Source organism: Rattus norvegicus, chromosome 9, assembly GCF_036323735.1.
Source record: "Rattus norvegicus strain BN/NHsdMcwi chromosome 9, GRCr8, whole genome shotgun sequence".
Classification (NCBI taxonomy): Eukaryota; Metazoa; Chordata; class Mammalia; order Rodentia; family Muridae; genus Rattus; species Rattus norvegicus.
In genome coordinates, this window is record NC_086027.1 from 66,826,653 (window position 1) to 66,838,949 (window position 12,297).

General features: G+C 43.5%; 1 protein-coding gene across 15 annotated transcripts in view; it reads left to right on the forward strand.

The window, feature by feature from the left end:
- Positions 1-12,297, forward strand: part of Spats2l (spermatogenesis associated, serine-rich 2-like) — a 173,868-nt gene that overhangs the window by 12,436 nt on the left and 149,135 nt on the right. The window lies entirely within an intron of this gene.

The window sequence follows — 12,297 nt, forward strand, 5'->3', positions numbered from 1 at the left end:
AGAAAAGCTTTAGAACATCAAAGGAGAGCGATTCTGATTAGAGGCAGTGCTGCTTCAGTGCAGGCTGACTTTTGCACAGTGCACCGAATGCTAGTACCTGACCACAGGACCCTTCTGACTGACGTTCCGGACAGAAGAGTGAGGGTCCAGATGTGATGGCCCACCGTGAAAGCCAGCTATGCCTGTGTGTGGGGGCAGCTCTGTATTCCTTAAAAGGGAAACTGGGAGGTGTTGCCCGGACCACTGTCTTGCTGATGAGATCTGAGTGGTGGACTGGATTCAGTGCATGTTCCTGGCCTTCAGACTCCTGTTGTGTTTGATTGCCTCAATGCCAACGCCAGAACCTTGTATAGATAGGGCCTCCCTGTGTGTGTATGGCAGGCTTGAAACTTGCTATGTCAACCAGGGTGGCCTCGAACTCATAGAGCCTGCCTCTACCTCCCCGATGGGATTAAAGTCATGTATCATCATGCCTGGATAGGGTAAAAATATTGTTTAATGTTAGCCTGCAGCATTGAATAAAATCAACTCGGTTTTCGTTCTATGATCCATGAGCAAGAACTGTTTCAGTTGTGGTGAGTAACACCAACTCAGTTTTCCACAGCTATACTAATTCATAATTTTCAAGCTTTTGACAGCGTTTCATATTTTGGGTTGCATTTCAAGCATGCCCTTCCTCCATTGATTAAGGCAGGGCATATTTAGGTAATGCTTATATAAAATGTACTTGTAGCACACACATAAAAGTTTCTAAGAAGAAATCAGGAAGAGATTTTCAATACCATGTCCCAGTGTCCCACCAAATGCAGGAACTTCCACAGTCGCCTATTGGAACCCATCTAGGAATGGGGACTTCACACACTAACGATGCCAGGTAACACCAGTGACAGCAGCTGGCAGTGCTCCTAGGTCTGAAGCTTGTTTAATGTTGGACCATGTAGGAGTGTGGACACACTGCTGTCCACTGTGAGAACAAGTGGACAAAAGTATCTCTTAAGAGCTTTTCTTCACAGTACGTAGAAACCTTCCTCCTGCCATTGGAGTTCTCCGAAGGCACCAGCCTATTCCGTGGCAAGGCAAAGGCCACTCTAGCATCCTGGGCCCAAGATTCTGAGGGGCAAAGAACACAGAACTACTTAGCTCCCTTCACTGTGGGCGATCTTCATTAGCCAGATTCCATGATGGCCTCCTTTGTAAGCCAAGGCCAGTACAGCTCTAGTTCATGTGTGAAGACAAATCACTGTTCCGGGTCTTTTTCTTAAGAACTGCTACAATGCTGGGACCCTTCCCTGCCCGAGCCATCAACTCTGAATCAGAGGATTCATTCCGATCGTTGTACGCCTATCCCTAGGCTTGTTGTTGTTTTCTAGTTATTTTTCCTCATTATCAAGACAGTTTTGATATCTAGCTTTTTACTTGTTTGCTAGTGATACTTTCATTGACTTTGAGTTTGTGGTTTGGTTTGGGCAATGGAACCAGGGTTTTCCCATATACTGGGCAAGGACTCTGTCACTAAGTCACCTCTACCCCTTCCCCACCCCAGCTCTAAACCCCTGCAGTCTGTCTATTGCTCCAAGAGACTTCATCGTGAGAATTTTGTTACTTTTAAAAAAATAAGATACCTAGTGTGATGATCTCACATTTCCTTTTTTGTCAAGAGGGTGTGGCAAGGGTGTGTCTTAGCTCAACACCTTAGTGGTACTCACCTTGGACTGTTTATTACCCATTAAAGAATCCCTTTTGTGAGCGAAACAAGGCTGAATTAGTTTTGGGTTACATTACTTTTTTCTCTTTTGAAAACAAAGTGACTGAAAATTGCTTCTTAGCACGTTACTCATCTCATTTCCACAGAAGCATGCTCTTAAAACAAATCGCTGAAGTGACAGGAAATTATTCCTTACGTGTCTCTCCAGCATGTTGTCATGTTCACACCTCCTAGGAGAGACAGTACGGGGCTGAGACAGGTCCAGACAGTAAGCTAGCACCTACAGACATGCTCCATGACAGTATCGGTGGCATGACTGTGACAGAGACTGTGTTGACGGCATAGTGTCAACTGTGGATGTGTTTTCTCCAAGCAGAATAGTCTGTTTTACTTGAAAAGTCTTTCTTTGTTTGTTTGTTTCTTCCCTTTGAAAAAAAAAACTTGGGCTTCTTAGACTAATGTCAAATACCTCTCCAGTAACACACGGCGCTTTCATTACTGCACAAAATGCTTTTATATGTTTTCCTCTTTCCCTTGGACTAGATGTAGAAAAGAGGACAAGGTTAGTAGTCACAAGGAACTCAAATACATATGTATGGTCAGGGCGTGAATCTTGCCTCGTTAAAAGAGTGGTATTCATATTAATGTTTTGGAAGCATTCTCACACATTTTCTCTTGTGAAAAATATGGGAACATACATATTTGTTCACTTTAGGAGAGACAGAAATGCATGCAAACAGGTTAAAACACAGCTAACATTTTACCACCTGGAGTCGGTCACTGGTGAAGCGTGGTGTGTTTGCTTTCCTGATACACATTTTGGGGTGGTTGTAAGAGTACATGATGTGGGGTGTGTGTGTGTGTGTGTGTGTGTGTGTGTGTGTGTGCGTGTTCCTTCTCAACAGCCTCATGAAAGGCACAGAGGTTAGTGCTGAAGAACCAGTGTAGAATAGTAGTTAAAAATGCTTTAAATCCTAAGGGTGTAACTCAAGGGTTCCTGGGTTGAGTCCCTAACAATACCCCCACTCTGGAGTGTTTCAGTTCTACCACTTTGAGACTCTAGTCCTAATACTAATATTACTAATTATTGTTATATAGCGACTGCAATTCCAGAACTCTGTAAATCTCTTTTCCACTTCTATGTAATGGGCTGGTCATAGTGCATATTTATTATTAGAATTAATAAGAGTGTGGCATTTGGTCTATAGCCTGTGCTGCATACACGTGAGCTATAGTTATTAGATGAGTCCTTTTTCTTGCTTTATTCATTTAAATTCTAGGGTCAAAATTTCCTCATCACAAAGTATTTGAAAACACTTAAATGACTGCATACATTTCACTGTACGAATACACCCGAAGAGTATCATTTCCCTATAGTTTGCTCGTTTCTAATTCTTTGCCACCCAAAAGAACACCACAGTTAATATTCCATACTTCATTTTTGGTGCATAGATAACAGATTCAAAGATTAATCGACTACTGATGGCATTTTTTATGGAAACAGAAGAGATTTAAGAATTTTTTTAACATTTACCAGCGGGCCACATTATATGCTGTGTGTTCTTGACAGTAGAGTTCCCCTGTCACCTTTGCACAGTCTCTTTGAGGGAGCTCCATCAGCCCTAATTTTCAGAGGAAGGAGGTCTGAGGGCAGGCATGTTGCTTGCCCGGGTCACAGATAGGTAGTGGAGGTAGGGATGCAGTCAGCTGTCTGGTCAGGAAGCTCAAGTCTTTTCCAGTCTGCCAGGCACTCATGCCTGTCTCATGGAGGCCAGCAGCATGAATAGTCACTATTGTGCTTTCTTCAAAATGTCACTGGGTGCCACGTAAAAGATAGGACACTTGGCTGGAACTATTGGCTTGCTCAGTATAGTTCCTCTTTGTGGGCAGATGCTCTTATAGGTCTTGGAATGGAGCCTCATTAAAATAAGGCGCTAAGTCAAGGGAAGCGGCTTTGGTATGATCACTTGGTGAAAGCGGCACACGTGTAGAAGACATCTATTTAGTCAACACAACAAAACACTTCTTTGTTTTCGTTGTACGGACGAGGTCAGGATCACTTATCTGCCCGGGAATCAGAGTGCTTCACATAAATCAGCTCAGGAATTAAGCACTAAGGACACTCAGAATAAATTGATACTGTCAAAAGAAATTGCACGTTTCTCTTCTTGCTGGTTTGGTATTGATTAGCCTAAGCCATATGACGGTACAACCTGAAGGAGGGTTGAGAATAACTCTGAGTATCAGTAAAGGTACAGGGGAACTAGAAGAATATTGGGGTGCGCCACCGCCAAAGAACTATTCGCGAGCTGCCAAGTCGTATTTTAAAAAGTCAGCTTCGGGAACATTTATCTTGGCAGCTCTCAGATCTGACTCACAGAGTGCAGTGTGGCAGCCAATCTTGTAGGAAAAGCATGTAATTAATATGACGGAGAAGGCACAGGTATTGCCAGTCAGTACCTTACATCGTTTCCTAACAGAGGGGCAACTGAGGCAGAGTGATCGTGCTTGGTCATTCCGCAGATTCCAATTCCCAGTAACAGTGAGGAAGAGAGAAATGCTGGCTGTAATCTTGCATCTGTAAGAGATGCTTTGCTGTAGCCAGTCGCTGTCTCGTCGGGACAGCCAGCTTCGGCTTTTGAATTCTTGAGGTCTGCCATCTCTTGAGCTCCCACACTTCTGTCTTGTCATTGTTCTGCTTCCTCCAGCCACTCTCATGCTTGAAAAGGAGAAGCGTTCGCTTCAGAGTCCCATTGGGCAGAAGGTTTTGGATCTGTACAGAACGCCTTTAACCACTGGGACTGTTGATAATGTCTCCATCCATACGGAGGCGTTTATCGGTGGGAAGTGCCCAACCAGTCAAGCTTTAGTTCTTTTCTACAGATTGGACCCATCACTTAGTCTACCAGACGAAGAGCTATCCTTCCATGTCTCCAGGTCCTTGACTCGCCAGTGGGGACTGCAAAGTCACAGATCATTTGAAGGATCAAATATACTGAAGGACCCATTTGGCTGACTCTGAAGTTCTCCCGTGCTTTGTTTTCTTAGTTACTAGTTAATGGTCATAGACCATCCTCGAAGAGGAGCCAGTTTTAACTATCTTCAGGAGAACAGTGGCTATATTTTAAAGATGTATTCATCAGGTACCTCCCCTAGGTCCAACCCCACAGGCATTTCTGACTCTTTGCTACCTTATCAGGTGATACTGGCTGGCACAGGCCTTTTCTCTGCTCTGAAAACCCCAACTGCCTAGCTTAGAATCTCTCAAAAGTTGGACACTCATTCCTGAAGCACAGCCATCCGAGGATGGAGACTTAAATTTAAAATGGAGTCTTAAAGAGCAGTCTTTGGAACATACTGGAGTCCTTTGTAAAAGTAGACTCTTAAGCTTGGTGTAGTGACATACAGCTATAATCCCAGAACTCAGGAGGCAGAGTCAGTAAGATCACTCATGAGTTAGAGGCCATCCAGGGAAGTTCTAGGACAGCCAGACCTGTATCACAAGACTCCACCTCAAATTTAAAACATAGATGTTTGGATTTACTATGCTGTCCTGAAATAGAAGCATAGCTAACATATTTGATATGCATTTTAGTTTTCAATATAAAGGCTCAAAGAAAAATGGAAAAGGGGGGGAAATATTCTGATAAGATGACATTGTAGAAAATTGCAGGAGGCTGGGGCTGTTCAAATAACTGTGCTGCTGGAGGGCAGGAAAGAGATGGAGAAGTTAGGACACCAGAAAAAGCAGACCTATGGGATGTCTTTGTCTGTCTCTGTCTCTCTGTGTGTGTCTCTCTGTCTCTGTCTCTCTCTGTGTCTCTGCTTCTCTGTCTCTGTGTCTGTCTCTCTGTGTATGTGTGTGTGTTTCTGTGTATCTCTGTCTCTGTCTCTCTCTCTGTCTCTTTCTCCCTCCCTCCTTCCCTTCTTTCTCCTCCTCCTCCTCCTCCTCCTCCTTCTTCTTCTTCTTCTTCTCCTCTCTCTCTCTCTCTCTCTCTCTCTCTCTCTCTCTCTCTCTCTCTCTTCCCCCCCTCTCTCCATCTTCCCCTCATGCTCCTTATGTCAGGATCAGAAACCCCACTTCCCTTCTCCCTCTGCCTTTATTTCCTTGCACACTGGAATGGCTAGGATGGGATTTGTTCGCTGGCCACTGTTGATTGGGCTATGTGGTAGGATGTTGATGAAGAAGTCTACAGATAATTAATGGTTGAAATGCATCTGTCAGGTCCCTCAGGGGTGGGAGCCAAGTACTAGATATTTTAAACAAATCTCTTTGACCCGGGGGAGCTGACCCAAGGCCCACAGGGCCCAGGACTTGCTGGGCACACTTGGCGGCTCCTAAACCTGCTTGCTGTTCTCATTTTGGAGCTGTGTCTGGGTTTTGCTTTTCCTTCCACACAGGAAACTATCATGAAATTCCCTTCTTTGCTTTGGTGCCAAAGCTTCATCTCCTCCATTTTTCCAGCAGACCTTTCCTGAGTGTTCGCACTGTACTGGGCCTGGTTAAAGGCCAGGGAGAAAGCGGATGTTGGAAAAGAAGCAAGGACACTTCCATAGACTGTAAGATGTGACTTAGAGTTGAGAAAAGGGAAAGGTGACATTTCTAACTTTTTCACTTGCTGTATACTATCTATAATAAATTATATTATACTACTATCTATAGTAAATTATACTACGCAAAGCTCTGTAACAGTGCTCGTTAATGTAGCTGATCCCATTAGGATGAAAACCCTTTTTCTTCTTTTCTTTTTTTTCTCTTATTTATTTATTTTTACTATGACTTGGGAAGTATCTACAGTCCACAATTCCAGGGCAGCAGAAGACTTTGGACCGACTGTGTGAGAGCCAAAATGGGATTTGACTTGTGTATCAAACTTGTGATTTTGATATCTTTCATTTCTACATTTCTACATGTCAACCAATACCTGGATATTAAAGGCAGTTAAATCAATATTTCTTGCTGCAATCAAGAGCAGCACACATCCAAAGGCAGCATACCCCCAACCACAATATTTTGTTGGATATAAATATACATATATACATATGGTATATTATATCATAAGCCTAGCTGACCAACCCGTCTTTGGGTAGATAGGATGACAATATCAACGTATATTTTAAAAAGAATGTCAGAAAATTATAATTTTGTTCCTTACTTCTCATTTAAGCAATCTCATAATTCATTTTACCCACATTGATTGTAAGAAAATACAAGTGAAGCCTTGAAATTGATTACAGTAGCTATGATTTCTTTCTCTACCCTTCTCCAACTTCTGTCCCAACCTGAGGACTTCTTCCTTCTGGCTTTAATTTTTAAACGTGAATTCCTTCCCAATTTCATCCGTGCATATGATGTACTTTGATATATTCCCCTCACTGTTATTTTTCTTCTTCCCCTCCCCACAAACCACTTCTAGTAGAAAAATCCCCTTCCTACTTTCACGTCTAATTGTGTGTGCCCCACTGAGTTTAATTTAGGGCTGCTTGTGGGTTTTTTTTTCACTTGAGCAAGGGCAACTTACTAATTGTGGTACAACCAAGAGATAGGACCCCGCATTCCAGCAGCCATTAACTGCCTAAGTTTCCTTAAGAAAGTACAGGATCTCATAAATTCCCTTTAACCCATAATGGAGGTTGGTGTGTCGGGCTTGTGAGGCCTCATGCAGGCAGCCACTGCTACTGTGGCTTCTTGGTGTAAGAGTCATATCACATCCAGAAGTTGGGGTTTCACTGCAGTGGGCTGCTCTGGTGCTACTTACATTCAAAGGCTAAATTCTGCACCCCGAGATCTGGCTGCTCCACACCCTCACATATACCAGCTTTGGTTGTGTAAACTTTGCCCCCCAAGTCACCCCTGATGGGTTAATAAAGATGACTACAGCCCGTAGCTGGACAGAAGAGTGTAAGGGGGTCTAGAGGTCCTGGGTGTCGGGGTCTTGGGAGAGAGGATGAGAGACCCTGAGGCAAGAAGAGGAAGAAGGAGGCCACCATGGGGTAGGTGGGTCATGAGCGCATGGCTAGGGGACCAGCCTGTTGGAGTAGGAGTGGCCTAGGAGGAACACGGCAAGTGATATCTCAGGGTTATTAACAGGGAAATAGACAAAATAGCTAAGAGGGCTGATATCTGCCCAGCTCTAGTGCTTTAAGGCTTATTATAAATATAAAGGCATTGTGTCTTTTTATTTATGGACTAAATGATCTAAGGTGGGGTAGAAACCACCAAATAGCATTTACTGCCACATTTCACAGCAGTCGTCCTGTCTTTGAGCACGTAACATTCTTCTCGATTTCTCTTCCACCATTTTGTCTGAGCCTTGGAGGGGCGATGCAGCTGTTGGCTGTTCTGTCCTTTGACAAGAGCTGCCACCCAGTGCAAACGGAGGCTTCTCCAAAGCAGAGGTCTTGGCCTGTAGGAATCTAGTGGTTGTAGCGGGATGAAATGTGGGGTGGTGAGGAGTTGAAGCCTTGCTGTCATTTATGGATTTTTTTAACTGCTGGGGAATGTCTGACTCAGAGCCTTTCTATGAACAGTTGGCCCAAGGCACAAGTCCACAGATACCAACATACAGCTTGAGCGTTTGTTATCTGGGAAGTCTGTCATCCACGCATGTATGCTGTCCTCATGGCACCGGTGTGTGCAAGATGAGCTACTGAGTAACTTTTCAAAGGGCATCAGGGTCAGAATGGGACAAGCTGGGATTTGAACCCCAGTGCTTTTGATTAAGCCTTCTCACTTTTTTACTGCATGAGGTTGTTGTTAATAATATATGAGATAGGAAAAAGGTTTTTTTTTTAAATCGTTAAAATAATACACATTCATTATGGAAAGTTTAGAAAGCAAATTAGAGAGAAGAAAACAATTGCCTATAATCCTGCACCCTAGGGATAACCACTACCAAATTCCATCTCTTTTTTCCTTCCAGGCTTAAGAAAGCTATAATTTGTATGTCTAAATGAGTCTTATAGCACAACGTTGTCTTTGGGGCTGACACATGGAATCAGCCATATTGCTCTTGCATCAGATAAAGCTCCTTTCAGAGTCTGGTAGGAGTGAAAGCCTCTATGATTCCCAGGCACGGGAATAGAAACTATAAAGGCAGCGTATCCATCCCTAGTAAAATAATACTTGACACGTGTGGCCACTCTCTGCCTTCCAAACGTCCATGCTGTAGCTGTTTACCGCCCCATAAGGAATCCCACCTTGTTGTGTCAGAGAACCATAAATATCCTGTGCCAAGTTCAGTTGTAGTGGGGGATTGGATTTACCAAAAGGCAGCTCTCCATGTCAAACATTGATGGATATTTTGGGGTGTGTTTAAAAGCCTTTATTAAAAATTAAATCTATAAATGTTTAATATTTGACAACTCATTTATTACACTGTCAACACAACAGTGTTTGCCTTTGGTGGTACATAAAGAAAATCAGAAAATTGCTTTTGTCAAAACTTTGAAAAGCATATTTTGAAATCAATTCCTATTTAATGGAGGTATTACGCTCACTGAATTATTCCCCTCCAAGGGGTTCTTGTGAAAGCAAATGGATCTAAGTGTGACGAACTGATCTGTAAATAAAGTCAGTAGCGTCCTATGTTGAAGTAAATGTTTCCCAAAGATATCCCCCACCCCTCTTTCTCTCTCTCTCTCTCTCTCTCTCTCTCTCTCTCTCTCTCTCTCTCTCTCACACACACACACACACACACACACACACACACACACACACACACACACACACACACACAGCTATCCAAATGGCTCCTGGTATACTTGAAGTCAGGAAGCCTCAGGAGCTCTATTCCATGGCATCCTCACCTGACTTATGGTCCAGGCATCTCATTAAGTGGCTGTTTTCTGCTTTAGTTTTAACAGGTATTCTGATCTACCCCATCAGCCTAATTACCTTATCCACCAACTGCTGGACACCCGTGACCCTGGGTTTCTTCTGATTGGTCTTGATTCTCTGGGGTCACTCCCAGGGTTCAGGATAGAGCAGGGTAGGCACCATGCCTGTCCTCAGGCTGCATTCTTCCCTTGTCTTCTGGTTGCCAATATTTCCTGTGATAAGAATTGATCCTGCACACAGGCTGATTATGAAATGTGGCTTGTGTTTTATGTGAATGACCTCGGCACTGTCCTGACACTGTTCGTGCCACTGAAGCGTTTTATTCTCCCTTGGAAGCCAGATTATTGGGAGAAAAGATTAAAAGAAGTAGTTGCAGATTAGTGTCTTGGGATGTCCAGGTCAATCTTCTCATGTAAATACGAAACCCAGAGATGTTAGTGGTGAGGAGAAATACCTGGAGAAGTGGTATCATAGCCAGGCATGCCATATCATTTCATTTTTTTAATTTATTAAAAATATTTTTATGCAATTCTGACTATGGCTCACCTTCTCCAACTCTTTCCAGATCTTCCCCACTTCCAACCCACCCAAACCCACAGCCTTTCTTTCTAATCAAAATGCAGCTAGACATTGATAATAGTAATAATAATAATAATAGATAAAATTAAAATGGACAAAACAAACAATTGGGAAAAAGATCTAAAGAAAAAGCACAATGAACATATAGCTAATGCTGAGACATTAACGTACACACACACACGCACACACCTCTTAAAACAAAATTGCAAACCTATAATATATAAGCAAATATATAAGGGGAAAGCATTGCCAAGACAGCACTGTAGGACAAGAAGCTTTCAAAGATTCCTTTGAGTTTGTTTTGTGTTGGCTTCTGAGCATGGGGCTTACCCTTAAATGTGCTTTTCATACCTACTGAGAAAATTAATTTTTCATTTGCAAATGATTATCAATTGGAGATAGCTTCTGGGTTAGGGATGGGGTGTGTGTCCATTTCTTCTTGAAGCACTGGGACTGAAGGGCTCTAGCAGGCCTGAGCATGGCCAACACAGACGCAACAGGTTTTGTCCCTTACCCTTTTCCCTGCTTGCTAAAAACCATTAGATTACAGTGCTAAGGCTAGCCACCAAGATTTGTGCCCTTATTTGGCCACTTCCTTTTCCTGAGGCTGACACCAAGGTCCAGGTATCAAAATATTGAATCCCAGCTCCCTTTGGCAACCCTAATTACATGTCCAATTAAAACTAAGCACCCCAACCCAACACAAGGTTTCTTCTTGTACCTCTATAAACCGCCATTTTTCTCTGGGCCACATCCGTCTCCCCTGTACCCACAGGGAGTCCTTTGTCCCACATCAGGGAAAATACCCCTAACCCTTCTCTCTTGTTCTTTCCTTTTCTCCCTCATCTTCTATCTCCTGTCTTTGTCTTTTATTCCCTGCCCTTTGTCCCTCTGGAGCAAATAACTCTTCCTTTGGGCTAAGAACTTGGCCTTGGTGCGTCCTGGGCTAACTCTGTTCACTTCAGAGACCCCATCTGGTTTAGACCTGTCCATGCTGCCACAGTCTTTTTTAGGCTCATCAGTCATCTTGTATCTGGAAGGTCTTGCTTCCTTGGTGTGCCCCATCCCCACTGGCTCTCATAATCCTTCTGTCTCCTCTTCCACAGAGTCTCTGAGACTTGAATGGAGGAATTTGGTGATGATATCCCATTTAGGATGTGCAGTGTTTCAAGGTCTGTGATTCTCAGCACATTGTCCAGGTGTGGGTCTCTGTCCTTTTTCCCCTCTACATCGGGAAGAAGCTTTTCTGATGATGGCTAAGAAGGCACTGGCCTATGAGTATAGCAGAACAATATTAGGAGTCATTGCTACATTCCTTGAGCAGAGCAGTAGTGTTCGGTTTTCCCCTAGGGCTGTGGCCTATCCACTCTCAGGTTCTTGGACACCTGAGCAGTGAGTGTCAGGCATGGGTTCCATCCCATGGAGTTGGCCTTACATTCCAGTCAGATAGGGGTGGGTGACTCACACAGCTTTTGTGTCAAGATTGTGCCAGCGTATTTTACAGGTAAGTCATCATTATAGACTGCAGGGACTGTGGCTCAGTTGATGTTCACCTTTCTCCTCTGAAAGAATACCTTCTAGTACCATGGAAGAGAGTCAGTAGGGGGTGAAGGCTCTGTGTAAGCACCAGTTCGTCTTTTCTATGTTTAATGAGTGATGAAGGTGTTATCTTCAGCAGTAAGACCTTACCACCCACTTGTGGGGAGCAACCAACACCCTTGCCAGTAGCCTAGGTTGTTTGGGGGTTCCATGGGGCCTCTGTGACCACAACTCAACCACATATAACCCATTCCCAGCATTCAAGGTTTCATTTGGTGGCAGGGAATGTCTAATTTGAGCTCTGTCTCTCCTGTTATTCAATGATTGCACTTTAGATTTCTTTCATGCATGTATACATTTTAAGTATCTTCTACTGAATTAGGCTTTCATACAATCCCTCCTTAGTGTTCGTCTCCCCTTTACCCCCTCCAGCCCCATCCACATTTTATTCTTTCAAGCACCCTCCTTCTTGTCCCTTCTTCTTGTTCTCCAGGGATTGGGGCAAAGGACTCCTCTGGATAGAGGGAAGACAGCTGTGGCCCAAAGGGAAATGGCGGTTTATAAAGTTTATAAAGGTCTCATGAAATTTGAACTTATAACTGTGGGATCTGTGACCCCTTAAGCATTTGAACCC